This window comes from Pseudophryne corroboree, chromosome 9 (assembly GCF_028390025.1).
Source record: "Pseudophryne corroboree isolate aPseCor3 chromosome 9, aPseCor3.hap2, whole genome shotgun sequence".
Classification (NCBI taxonomy): domain Eukaryota; kingdom Metazoa; phylum Chordata; class Amphibia; order Anura; family Myobatrachidae; genus Pseudophryne; species Pseudophryne corroboree.
This window is the reverse complement of record NC_086452.1, coordinates 483,328,448-483,341,957: the sequence shown is the minus strand read 5'-3', so window position 1 is coordinate 483,341,957 and position 13,510 is coordinate 483,328,448. Positions and strand designations below refer to the sequence as shown.

The window sequence follows — 13,510 nt, the reverse complement described above, 5'->3', positions numbered from 1 at the left end:
TGCTAATATGGACGAGATTGTCCATACTGGCCTGCATGTATAAGCAACCCAGCACCAACGATGAACGAGCGCAGGGCCGCATATCATTCATCGCTGGTGCCTACACACTAATGAGAACGTTCATATCATTCAGTGAAATTGCCTAATGTGTAGGGCCTAGAAATCAACAAGATTTTCCCAGACGGAGTCTTTCAAGTAGTTTCTCAGGTGGAAAGACACAACCTACATGAAGCCATCGCCAACACTGACTGAGCAAAAAGAAATCCTATTTATAAGGAGCTGATTAGCTGACTGGAACCAGCTGCCATCACAGAGAACTCAGCCAGCATGATTACAGCACCTGACAAAGTGCTGCAAACATTACACTCCAGGACTTATCATTAGCTAATGTCACGGCGTTCCTGATGCTAAGCAACGGTCGCAACGGCAGTACGTAACAGTCAGAAATTGCACATGGAGTATTGGCCATCAGGGTAAGTCAGAATTATTATCAGAATGGAGGAACACCAGTTTCTAAGATAATCATGCTATACCAAGTAGTTCATTTCACTACATTAGGAATGTTATTAATCAGAATAGGGGACAGCTTGACCAAAAAAAGGCAACCATATATCAAAAAGGATTATGCCTTATGGGCCCTACACATTACATACCTCCCAACATGACCCTTTCCAGGAGGGACACAATGCTCTGCTCCTGCTCTTCCCTCTTACTGTATGATTACCATCACCTGTGCTGTACCCTAATACTGTCCCAGTGCTCATACCTATGTCATACCTCCCAACATAACCTCTCCAGGAGGACACAATGCTCTGCTCCTGCACTTCCCTCTTCCTGTACGATTACCATCACCTGTGCTGTACCCTAATACTGTCCCAGTGCTCATACCTATGTCATACCTCCCAACATGACCTCTCCAGGAGGACACAATGCTCTGCTCCTGCTCTTCCCTCTTACTGTATGATTACCATCACCTGTGCTGTACCCTAATACTGACCCAGTGCTCATACCTATGTCATACCTCCCAACATGACCTCTCCAGGAGGGACACAATGCTCTGCTCCTGCTCTTCCCTCTTACTGTATGATTACCTCATCTGTGCTGTACCCCAATACTGACCCAGTGCTCATACCTATGTCATACCTCCCAACATGACCCTCTCCAGGAGGACACAATGCTCTGCTCCTGCTCTTCCCTCTTACTGTATGATTACCATCACCTGTGCTGTACCCTAATACTGACCCAGTGCTCATACCTATGTCATACCTCCCAACATGACCTCTTCAGGAGGACACAATGCTCTGCTCCTGCTCTTCTCTCTTACTGTATGATTACCATCACCTGTGCTGTACCCTAATACTGACCCAGTGCTCATACCTATGTCATACCTCCCAACATGACCCTCTCCAGGAGGACACAATGCTCTGCTCCTGCTTTTCTCTCTTACTGTATGATTACCATCACCTGTGCTGTACCCTAATACTGACCCAGTGCTCATACCTATGTCATACCTCCCAACATGACCTCTCCAGGAGGACACAATGCTCTGCTCCTGCTCTTCCCTCTTACTGTATGATTACCATCACCTGTGCTGTACCCTAATACTGACCCAGTGCTCATACCTATGTCATACCTCCCAACATGACCTCTCCAGGAGGACACAATGCTCTGCTCCTGCTCTTCCCTCTTACTGTATGATTACCATCACCTGTGCTGTACCCTAATACTGACCCAGTGCTCATACCTATGTTATACCTCCCAACATGACCTCTCCAGGAGGACACAATGCTCTGCTCCTGTTCTTCCCTCTTACTGTATGATTACATCACCTGTGCTGTACCCTAATACTGAACCAGTGCTCATACCTATGTCATACCTCCCAACATGACCTCTCCAGGAGGACACAATGCTCTGCTCCTGCACCTCCCTCTTACTGTATGATTACCATCACCTGTGCTGTACCCTAATACTGACCCAGTGCTCATACCTATGTCATACCTCCCAACATGACCTCTCCAGGAGGACACAATGCTCTGCTCCTGCTCTTCCCTCTTACTGTATGATTACCATCACCTGTGCTGTACCCTAATACTGACCCAGTGATCATACCTATGTCATACCTCCCAACATGACCTCTCCAGGAGGACACAATGCTCTGCTCCTGCTCTTCTCTCTTACTGTATGATTACCATCACCTGTGCTGTACCCTAATACTGACCCAGTGCTCATACCTATGTCATACCTCCCAACATGACCCTCTCCAGGAGGACACAATGCTCTGCTCCTGCTTTTCTCTCTTACTGTATGATTACCATCACCTGTGTTGTACCCTAATACTGACCCAGTGCTCATACCTATGTCATACCTCCCAACATGACCCTCTCCAGGAGGACACAATTCTCTGCTCCTGCTCTTCCTTCATACTGTATGATTACCATCACCTGTGCTGTACCCTAATACTGACCCAGTGCTCATACCTATGTCATACCTCCCAACATGACCTCTCCAGGAGGGACAGAATGCTCTGCTTCTGGACGTTTCCCTTTCTCTGTGATTGCTGGAACCTGTGTTGAACAGGTTAGTGGATAAGAAAGGTGTTTCAGCACAGGTGATGGCAATCACAAATTAAGAGGGAAGTCCAGGAGCAGAGCATTCTGTCCCTCCTGGAGAGGGTCATATTGGGAGGTATGACATTACGTGATCCGCCGCCGAGCTGCCCGACGGCAGATACTGTCAACGGGCGACCCAACGGCCCCATATTGGCCTGCATGCACAACCGACGGAGCACCAGCGATGAACGAGCGCAAGGCCGCGCATCGTTCATCGCTGGTGCCTCCACACTCAAAGATATGAATTGTATCTCGTTCATTAATGATCAAGATCGTTCATATCTTTCAGTATTATCGCCCAGTGTGTAGGGCCTATTAGATTCTCCGTCTAGAGAACATTCTGCCCAATCCATTTGGAAAAAATAATTTAATCGCAGCAAAAACAGGGATAAGGGAATAGGATCAGATATGATCCACTGAGACAAAATGTTTTTTTTTTTGAGGCTGCAGCAACACGAGCCAGCAATAATTTATTACCTGGAGAGACGCCACGGTGGAGGAGGGTGAATGTATGTTCCATAAAGCCCAAGACATTGACATAGTAAAAGGGAGTTTACCTTCTGAGCTTTTTTTACTTTTTTTTTTACATATTTCCACTTTTTTCCTGACAGAAGCGTGGACGGACCTCACTGATCACTGATCTCATGGATCTCACTGATCTGTGCACACTTCTGTCACACTCGCACAATGTAATGAAACTCATATTCGCACAATGTAATAGCCTCAAACAAAGACTTGCAGGCTATAACATTGGGTGCGTAACCTCCTAATGTACGAGAAGGCGCACGTTTGTCCCACATGAAAAAATCGCACTGCATTACATCCTGTCTCTAATTTCAAAATGTCTATGTACGGGAGTCAGCAAAAAGGTTTATTGAATGGAATAACCTTGCTGCAATGTCAATGATTTCACGTTGGCTTTGAATGTGGAGCACGAGCTACAGGACTGGAGGCTGTTGAAAGACTTGTCAAAGCTTATTTTAACCACACGCCTGGCATGGTGGCATGAGATGTGACCACCCCAGCACGTGTCTTATCTGACCTGGGAGCACAGGGTGCGACCACACCAGCACGTGTCTTATCTGATCAGGGAGCACAGGGTGCGACCACACCAGCACGTGTGTTATCTGACCTGGGAGCGAGCACTGGATGCGACCACACCAGCACGTGTCTTATCTGATCAGGGAGCACAGGGTGCGACCACACCAGCACGTGTGTTATCTGACCTGGGAGCGAGCACTGGATGCGACCACCCCAGCACGTGTCTTATCTGACCTGGGAGCACAGGGTGCGACCACACCAGCACGTGTCTTATCTGACCTGGGAGCACAGGGTGCGACCACACCAGCACGTGTCTTATCTGACCTAGGAGCACAGGATGTGACCACACCAGCACGTGTCTTATCTGACCTGGGAGCACAGGATGCCACCACACCAGCACGTGTCTTATCTGACCTGGGAGCACAGGATGCCACCACACCAGCACGTGTCTTATCTGACCTGGGAGCACAGGATGCCACCACACCAGCACGTGTCTTATCTGACCTGGGAGCACAGGATGCCACCACACCAGCACGTGTCTTATCTGACCTGGGAGCACAGGATGCCACCACACCAGCACGTGTCTTATCTGACCTGGGAGCACAGGATGCCACCACACCAGCACGTGTCTTATCTGACCTGGGAGCACAGGATGCGACCACACCAGCACGTGTCTTATCTGACCTGGGAGCACAGGGTGCGACCACACCAGCAAGAGTCTTATCTGACCTGGGAGCACAGGATGCCACCACACCAGCACGTGTGTTATCTGACCTGGGAGCACAGGATGCCACCACACCAGCACGTGTCTTATCTGACCTGGGAGCGAGCACATGATGCGACCACACCAGCACGTGTCTTATCTGACCTGGGAGCATAGGATGCGACCACACCAGCACGTGTCTTATCTGACCTGGGAGCATAGGGTGCGACCACACCAGCACGTGTCTTATCTGACCTTGGAGCACAGGATGCGACCACACCAGCACGTGTCTTATCTGACCTGGGAGCGAGCACAGGATGCGACCACACCAGCATGTGACTTATCTGACCTGGGAGCATAGGATGCGATCACACCAGCACGTGTCTTATCTGACCTGGGAGCACAGGATGCGACCACACCAGCACGTGTCTTATCTGACCTGGGAGCACAGGATGCGACCACACCAGCACGTGTCTTATCTGACCTGGGAGCAGAGGATTCGACCACACCAGCACGTGTCTTATCTGACCTGGGAGCGAGCACAGGATGCGACCACACCAGCACGTGTCTTATCTGACCTGGGAGCATAGGATGCGACCACACCAGCACGTGTCTTATCTGACCTGGGAGCACAGGATTCGACCACACCAGCACATGTCTTATCTGACCTGGGAGCACAGGATGCGACCACACCAGCACGTGTCTTATCTGACCTGGGAGCACAGGATACGACCACACCAGCACGTGTCTTATCTGACCTGGGAGCAGAGGATTCGACCACACCAGCACGTGTCTTATCTGACCTGGGAGCAGAGGATGCGACCACACCAGGACGTGTCTTATCTGACCTGGGAGCGAGCACAGGATGCGACCACACCAGCACGTGTCTTATCTGACCTGGGAGCACAGGATGCGACCACACAAGCACGTGTCTTATCTGACCTGGGAGCACAGGATGCGACCACACCAGCACGTGTCTTATCTGACCTGGGAGCGAGCACAGGATGCGACCACACCAGCACGTGTCTTATCTGACCTGGGAGCACAGGATGCGACCACACCAGCACGTGTCTTATCTGACGTGGGAGCACAGGATGCGACCACACCAGCACGAGTCTTATCTGACGTGGAAGCACAGGATGCGACCACACCAGCACGTGTCTTATCTGACCTGGGAGCACAGGATGCGACCACACCAGCACGTGTCTTATCTGACCTGGGAGCACAGGATGCGACCACACCAGCACGTGTCTTATCTGACCTGGGAGCACAGGATGCGACCACACCAGCACGTGTCTTATCTGACCTGGGAGCGAGCACAGGATGCGACCACACCAGCACGTGTCTTATCTGACCTGGGAGCACAGGATGCGGCCACACCAGCACGTGTCTTATCTGACCTGGGAGCACAGGATGCGACCACACCAGCACGTGTCTTATCTGACGTGGAAGCACAGGATGCGACCACACCAGCACGTGTCTTATCTGACCTGAGAGCACAGGATGCGACCACACCAGCACGTGTCTTATCTGACCTGGGAGCACAGGATGCGACCACACCAGCACGTATCTTATCTGACCTGGGAGCGAGCACAGGATGCGACCACACCAGCACGTGTCTTATCTGACCTGGGAGCACAGGATGCGACCACACCAGCACGTGTCTTATCTGACCTGGGAGCGAGCACAGGATGCGACCACACCAGCACGTGTCTTATCTGACCTGGGAGTACAGGATGCGACCACACCAGCACGTGTCTTATCTGACCTGGGAGCGAGCACAGGATGCGACCACACCAGCACGTGCCTTATCTGACCTGGGAGCACAGGATGCGACCACACCAGCACGTGTCTTATCTGACCTGGGAGCACAGGATGCGACCACACCAGCACGTGTCTTATCTGACCTGGGAGCACAGGATGCGACCACACCAGCACGTGTCTTATCTGACCCGGGAGCACAGGATGCGACCACACCAGCACGTGTCTTATCTGACCTGGGAGCGAGCACAGGATGCGACCACACCAGCACGTGTCTTATCTGACCTGGGAGCACAGGGTGCGACCACACCAGCACGTGTCGTATCTGACCTGGGAGCACAGGATGCGACCACACCAGCACGTGTCTTATCTGACCTGGGAGCACAGGATGCCACCACACCAGCACGTGTCTTATCTGACCTGGGAGCACAGGATGCCACCACACCAGCACGTGTCTTATCTGACCTGGGAGCACAGGATGCCACCACACCAGCACGTGTCTTATCTGACCTGGGAGCACAGGATGCGACCACACCAGCACGTGTCTTATCTGACCTGGGAGCACAGGATGCGACCACACCAGCACGTGTCTTATCTGACCTGGGAGCACAGGATGCGACCACACCAACACGTGCTCTATCTGACCTGGGAGCACAGGATGCGACCACACCAGCACGTGTCTTATCTGACCTGGGAGCACAGGATGCGAAAACACCAGCACGTGTCTTATCTGACCTGGGAGCACAGGATGCGACCACACCAGCACGTGTCTTATCTGACCTGGGAGCACAGGATGCGACCACACCAGCACGTGTCTTATCTGACCTGGGAGCACAGGATGCGACCACACCAGCACGTGTCTTATCTGACCTGGGAGCACAGGATGCGACCACACCAACACGTGCTCTATCTGACCTGGGAGCACAGGATGCGACCACACCAGCACGTGTCTTATCTGACCTGGGAGCACAGGATGCGACCACACCAGCACGTGTCTTATCTGACCTGGGAGCACAGGATGCGACCACACCAGCACGTGTCTTATCTGACCTGGGAGCACAGGATGCGACCACACCAGCACGTGTCTTATCTGACCTGGGAGCACAGGATGCGACCACACCAGCACGTGTCTTATCTGACCTGGGAGCACAGGATGCGACCACACCAGCACGTGTCTTATCTGACCTGGGAGCACAGGATGCGACCACACCAGCACATGTCTTATCTGACCTGGGAGCACAGGATGCGACCACACCAGCACGTGTCTTATCTGACCTGGGAGCACAGGATGCGACCACACCAGCACGTGTCTTATCTGACCTGATAGCACAGGATGCGACCACACCAGCACGTGTCTTATCTGACCTGATAGCACAGGATGCGACCACACCAGCACGTGTCTTATCTGACCTGGGAGCACAGGATGCGACCACACCAGCACGTGTCTTATCTGACCTGGGAGCACAGGATGCGACCACACCAACACGTGCTCTATCTGACCTGGGAGTACAGGATGCGACCACACCAGCACGTGTCTTATCTGACCTGGGAGCGAGCACAGGATGCGACCACACCAGCACGTGTCTTATCTGACCTGGGAGCACAGGATGCGACCACACCAGCACGTGTCTTATCTGACCTGGGAGCGAGCACAGGATGCGACCACACCAGCACGTGTCTTATCTGACCTGGGAGCACAGGATGCGACCACACCAGCACGTGTCTTATCTGACCTGGGAGCACAGGATGCGACCACACCAGCACGTGTCTTATCTGACCTGGGAGCACAGGATGCGACCACACCAGCACGTGTCTTATCTGACCTGGGAGCACAGGATGCGACCACACCAGCACGTGTCTTATCTGACCTGGGAGCACAGGATGCCACCACACCAGCACGTGTCTTATCTGACCTGGGAGCACAGGATGCGACCACACCAGCACGTGTCTTATCTGACCTGGGAGCACAGGATGCGACCACACCAGCACGTGTCTTATCTGACCTGGGAGCGAGCACAGGATGCGACAACACCAGCACGTGCCTTATCTGACCTGGGAGCACAGGATGCGACCACACCAGCACGTGTCTTATCTGACCTGGGAGCACAGGATGCGACCACACCAACACGTGCTCTATCTGACCTGGGAGTACAGGATGCGACCACACCAGCACGTGTCTTATCTGACCTGGGAGCGAGCACAGGATACGACCACACCAGCACGTGTCTTATCTGACCTGGGAGCACAGGATGCGACCACACCAGCACGTGTCTTATCTGACCTGGGAGCACAGGATGCGACCACACCAGCACGTGTCTTATCTGACCTGGGAGCGAGCACAGGATGCGACCACACCAGCACGTGTCTTATCTGACCTGGGAGCACAGGATGCGACCACACCAGCACGTGTCTTATCTGACCTGGGAGCGAGCACAGGATGCGACCACACCAGCACGTGTCTTATCTGACCTGGGAGCACAGGATGCGACCACACCAGCACGTGTCTTATCTGACCTGGGAGCACAGGATGCGACCACACCAGCACGTGTCTTATCTGACCTGGGAGCACAGGATGCGACCACACCAGCGCGTATCTTATCTGACCTGGGAGTACAGGATGCGACCACACCAGCACGTGTCTTATCTGACCTGGGAGCACAGGATGCGACCACACCAGCACGTGTCTTATCTGACCTGGGAGCACAGGATGCGACCACACCAGCACGTGTTTTATCTGACCTGGGAGCGAGCACAGGATGCGACCACACCAGCGCGTATCTTATCTGACCTGGGAGTACAGGATGCGACCACACCAGCACGTGTCTTATCTGACCTGGGAGTACAGGATGCGACCACACCAGCACATGTTTTATCTGACCTGGGAGCACAGGATGCGACCACACCAGCCCGTGTCTTATCTGACCTGGGAGCGAGCACAGGATGCGACCACACCAGCACGTGTCTTATCTGACCTGGGAGTACAGGATGCGACCACACCAGCACGTGTCTTATCTGACCTGGGAGCGAGCACAGGATGCGACCACACCAGCACGTGTCTTATCTGACCTGGGAGTACAGGATGCGACCACACCAGCACGTGTCTTATCTGACCTGGGAGTACAGGATGCGACCACACCAGCACGTGTTTTATCTGACCTGGGAGCGAGCACAGGATGCGACCACACCCAGGGCCGTCTTAACAGCAGTGTAGGCCCCTGGGCACAGCAATGCACTGGGCCCCCTACCCATTCTCCAGTGGTAGGGGTGGGGGTGCTATCAGTGGCAGCTTTGATGTCCTGTGGGAGGTAGGGGGTGTTCTATCTTCCGCTCAGCATGTAGGACCTGGAGCAGTAATTTCTGCTAATTACTCCTTTACTGCACAGATGGGGCTAAACTGTAGAAGGGGGCATTGGGCTGAATGAAGAAGCCCTGGTACATGACTTCTAGGGTGGTAGGGGGTGTTTAATACGTAGGGGAGGGGTGGATAGTGGAGTGGGCTTATTATTTATAATTTTCCAGTGGGAGAGCAGCTTGCTTGACTGCCGATATCTCAAGTTTCTGAAAATATATTTCTTAGCTTTGAATGGGATAAAAACCTAGAGAGTTTCACCTTTCAGAAGGTTCTGGGGACTTGGGGATCAGAGTTCAGGAACCAGAGCAATTCACCAACGAAAATCTAAAACTGCATATTAGGAGTGTGGAGCTGGAGCAGGGACCAGCTGCTGGAAGGCTGATATCTCTGGTTCTGGGCATAGTAGAGACAAGTTGCCAGTGTCCACCAAAAGGGGAGAGTCCCAGCTTTTGGAGTATGACCTCAGAAAAACTCTAAGTTAGACAGAACCCCAGATATCTGGCTGGGAAGAGCAATTAACAGGCTTGGATGGGGACCACTGCTTTCAAGTCAGATATCTCAGGTTCCCCAGGCCGATTTTCAAAAATCTGGTACCCCTGGAAAGAGGGGACTCTCAGCTATCAGCCTAGGGCCCTTATACTCCTGGGGCCCTTGGGCAAGAGCCCATTGAGCCCATACGAAAAGACGGCCCTGACCACACCAGCATGTGCCTTATCTGACCTGGGAGCACAGGATGCGACCACACCAGCACGTGTCTTATCTGACCTGGGAGCACAGGATGCGACCACACCAGCACGTGTCTTATCTGACCTGGGAGCGAGCACAGGATGCGACCACACCAGCACGTGTCTTATCTGACCTGGGAGCACAGGATGCGACCACACCAGCACGTGTCTTATCTGACCTGGGAGCGAGCACAGGACGCGACCACACCAGCACGTGTCTTATCTGACCTGGGAGCACAGGATGCGACCACACCAGCACGTGTCTTATCTGACCTGGGAACACAGGATGCGACCACACCAGCACGTGTCTTATCTGACCTGGGAGCACAGGATGCGACCACACCAGCACGTGTCTTATCTGACCTGGGAGCGAGCACAGGACGCGACCACACCAGCACGTGTCTTATCTGACCTGGGAGCACAGGATGCGACCACACCAGCATGTGTTTTATCTGACCTGGGAGCACAGGATGCGACCACACCAGCACGTGTCTTATCTGACCTGGGAGCGAGCACAGGATGCGACCACACCAGCACGTGTCTTATCTGACCCGGGAGCATAGGATGCGACCACAACAGCACGTGTCTTATCTGACCTGGGAGCACAGGATGCGACCACACCAGCACGTGTTTTATCTGACCTGGGAGCACAGGATGCGACCACACCAGCACGTGTCTTATCTGACCTGGGAGCGAGCACAGGATGCGACCACACCAGCACGTGTCTTATCTGACCTGGGAGCACAGGATGCGACCACACCAGCACGTGTCTTATCTGACCTGGGAGCACAGGATGCGACCACACCAGCACGTGTCTTATCTGACCTGGGAGCACAGGATGCGACCACACCAGCACGTGTCTTATCTGACCTGGGAGCACAGGATGCGACCACACCAGCACGTGTCTTATCTGACCTGGGAGCACAGGATGTGATCACACCAGCACGTGTCTTATCTGACCTGGGAGCACAGGATGCGACCACACCAGCACGTGTCTTATCTGACCTGGGAGCACAGGATGCGACCACACCAGCACGTGTCTTATCTGACCTGGGAGCACAGGATGCGACCACACCAGCACGTGTCTTATCTGACCTGGGAGCACAGGATGCGACCACACCAGCATGTGTCTTATCTGACCTGGGAGCGAGCACAGGATGCGACCACACCAGCACGTGTCTTATCTGACCTGGGAGCATAGGATGCGACCACACCAGCACGTGTCTTATCTGACCTGGGAGCACAGGATGCGACCACACGAGCACGTGTCTTATCTGACCTGGGAGCACAGGATGCGACCACACCAGCACGTGTCTTATCTGACCTGGGAGCACAGGATGCGACCACACCAGCACGTGTCTTATCTGACCTGGGAGCGAGCACAGGACGCGACCACACCAGCACGTGTCTTATCTGACCTGGGAGCACAGGATGCGACCACACCAGCACGTGTCTTATCTGACCTGGGAGCGAGCACAGGATGTGACCACACCAGCACGTGTCTTATCTGACCTGGGAGCACAGGATGCGACCACACCAGCACGTGTCTTATCTGACCTGGGAGCATAGGATGCGACCACACCAGCACGTGTCTTATCTGACCTGGGAGCGAGCACAGGATGCGACAACACCAGCACGTGCCTTATCTGACCTGGGAGCACAGGATGCGACCACACCAGCACGTGTCTTATCTGACCTGGGAGCACAGGATGCGACAACACCAGCACGTGTCTTATCTGACCTGGGAGCACAGGATGCGACCACACCAGCACGTGTCTTATCTGACCTGGGAGCACAGGATGCGACCACACCAGCACGTGTCTTATCTGACCTGGGAGCACAGGATGCGACCACACCAGCACGTGTCTTATCTGACCTGGGAACACAGGATGCGACCACACCAGCACGTGTCTTATCTGACCTGGGAGCACAGGATGCGACCACACCAGCACGTGTCTTATCTGACCTGGGAGCGAGCACAGGACGCGACCACACCAGCACGTGTCTTATCTGACCTGGGAGCACAGGATGCGACCACACCAGCATGTGTTTTATCTGACCTGGGAGCACAGGATGCGACCACACCAGCACGTGTCTTATCTGACCTGGGAGCGAGCACAGGATGCGACCACACCAGCACGTGTCTTATCTGACCTGGGAGCATAGGATGCGACCACAACAGCACGTGTCTTATCTGACCTGGGAGCACAGGATGCGACCACACCAGCACGTGTCTTATTTGACCTGGGAGCACAGGATGCGACCACACCAGCACGTGTCTTATCTGACCTGGGAGCGAGCACAGGATGCGACCACACCAGCACGTGTCTTATCTGACCTGGGAGCACAGGATGCGACCACACCAGCACGTGTCTTATCTGACCTGGGAGCACAGGATGCGACCACACCAGCACGTGTCTTATCTGACCTGGGAGCACAGGATGCCACCACACCAGCACGTGTCTTATCTGACCTGGGAGCACAGGATGCCACCACACCAGCACGTGTCTTATCTGACCTGGGAGCACAGGATGCGACCACACCAGCACGTGTCTTATCTGACCTGGGAGCACAGGATGCGACCACACCAGCATGTGTCTTATCTGACCTGGGAGCGAGCACAGGATGCGACCACACCAGCACGTGTCTTATCTGACCTGGGAGCATAGGATGCGACCACACCAGCACGTGTCTTATCTGACCTGGGAGCACAGGATGCGACCACACCAGCACGTGTCTTATCTGACCTGGGAGCACAGGATGCGACCACACCAGCACGTGTCTTATCTGACCTGGGAGCACAGGATGCGACCACACCAGCACGTGTCTTATCTGACCTGGGAGCACAGGATGCGACCACACCAGCACGTGTCTTATCTGACCTGGGAGCACAGGATGCGACCACACCAGCACGTGTCTTATCTGACCTGAGAGCACAGGATGCGACCACACCAGCACGTGTCTTATCTGACCTGGGAGCACAGGATGCGACCACACCAGCACGTGTCTTATCTGACCTGGGAGCACAGGATGTGATCACACCAGCACGTGTCTTATCTGACCTGGGAGCACAGGATGCGACCACACCAGCACGTGTCTTATCTGACCTGGGAGCGAGCACAGGATGTGACCACACCAGCACGTGTCTTATCTGACCTGGGAGCACAGGATGCGACCACACCAGCACGTGTCTTATCTGACCTGGGAGCATAGGATGCGACCACACCAGCACGTGTCTTATCTGACCTGGGAGCATAGGATGCGACCACACCAGCACGTGTCTTATCTGACCTGGGAGCACAGGATGCGACCACACCAG

At 54.1% G+C, this 13,510-nt stretch overlaps 1 protein-coding gene across 4 annotated transcripts in view; it reads left to right on the top strand.

The window, feature by feature from the left end:
• Nucleotides 1-13,510, top strand: part of SH3BP1 (SH3 domain binding protein 1) — a 799,734-nt gene that overhangs the window by 174,772 nt on the left and 611,452 nt on the right. Inside the window, exon 1 of one of the 4 annotated variants that reach the window (XM_063941458.1) lies at nt 373-473. The exons of the other annotated variants lie outside the window; for them this stretch is intronic. The gene's annotated coding sequence lies outside the window, so the exon portion shown is untranslated. Of the gene's footprint in view, nt 1-372; nt 474-13,510 lie in introns of those variants that run through there. 4 annotated transcript variants of the gene reach the window in all.